We start from the raw sequence: 1,250 nt of genomic DNA on the forward strand, positions 1-1,250 counted from the left end.
ATAAATACATGATATAATATTTCATTTAGGTAGTACATGTTATTTTCCAAACCCAATATAGATCCTGTTAAAGAGATGTATATGATATGGACAGTACACAAAAAAGTCACTTGCAAGATTGCAACCATTTAAACCTTGTATGTTCTTATGTACTGTAACTGACTGCTTCAAAGACTTTTTGTGATCTGGAAAAAAGCAATTAACTGCTTGTTTAATTCTTCTGCCTGACACAACTAGATGGGGTCATACTTTCAGGTTATCCTTTTGCCCTATTCTTGACACAAACATCACAAACGCAAGGAAGAATTTCTTGATATTTGCTGCAAAGGGCCACTATTATTCAGAAAGTGACTATTTAAGAAGAACATGACGGTTGTAATTACTTTGCAAAATATATTTGACACCACAAATGACTCCATTTTCGGATTCTATGAAAAAGTGTAGACTCTGAAGGTTAAAAGGTGAGCTTCACTGTGGCATCATTCCAAAGATTTTGTACAGACAAAGAATAGAAACTAATGGAGGAAAATAACCAAATACAAGTCACTGTAGAAGATAGTGTCAAAATTTGCACCCAGGCCAACGCAATAAATATGTAAAAATTACAGATGTAGTTGTATGATGTAATTGCAGGACATTGAAAATCTAGTTATACTGTCTGTGTATTGAGAGTAAACGTCACCAAAAGTTTAAGGTTGTTGCCAGAAAAAAACTCATAATATATCCTATCCTATCCAATATATCTCAATCTTAGGGAAAAAAAATGCATAAATACATAAGCACCCTTCTCTCAATAGTTTTCATATACTCATCTTTACATGATGTTGACAATCTGATCAATAAACAATGCACTGTATATCATAAAACACTAGATTTTTTTATTAATTTCATTTGCTAGTTGTCTCAGTTGAACGCGACGAGATATAAAGATGATTTCCAACTTAAGCTTTGCAGCCAACAAAACATGCTCACAAAAATGTTGAATTTCCATCTGAAAGTCAAGGTCTTCAAATACAAAGTATGGTGGGTTCTTTAAAAATCTTCATGTCCTCATGTAAGATGAAATATTAACTAAACTTAAGTAACACAAAAATTAGTTGGTTTCCTCCAGAGCTGCTGCAGAAAGAAGCTTCCTCCACATTCCTCCCACATTCACTTTCAATTAAATTCTTGAAATCTCTGCTGCCCTCTTCAGGAGCATGAGATACATTAAAGAAAGTAAGAAAAATTACATTTTTAAAAGAGTGTGG

This window comes from Fistularia commersonii, chromosome 14 (assembly GCF_037954325.1).
Source record: "Fistularia commersonii isolate RoL2024-O1a breed Wild chromosome 14, RoL_Fcom_v1.0, whole genome shotgun sequence".
Taxonomy (NCBI): Eukaryota; Metazoa; Chordata; class Actinopteri; order Syngnathiformes; family Fistulariidae; genus Fistularia; species Fistularia commersonii.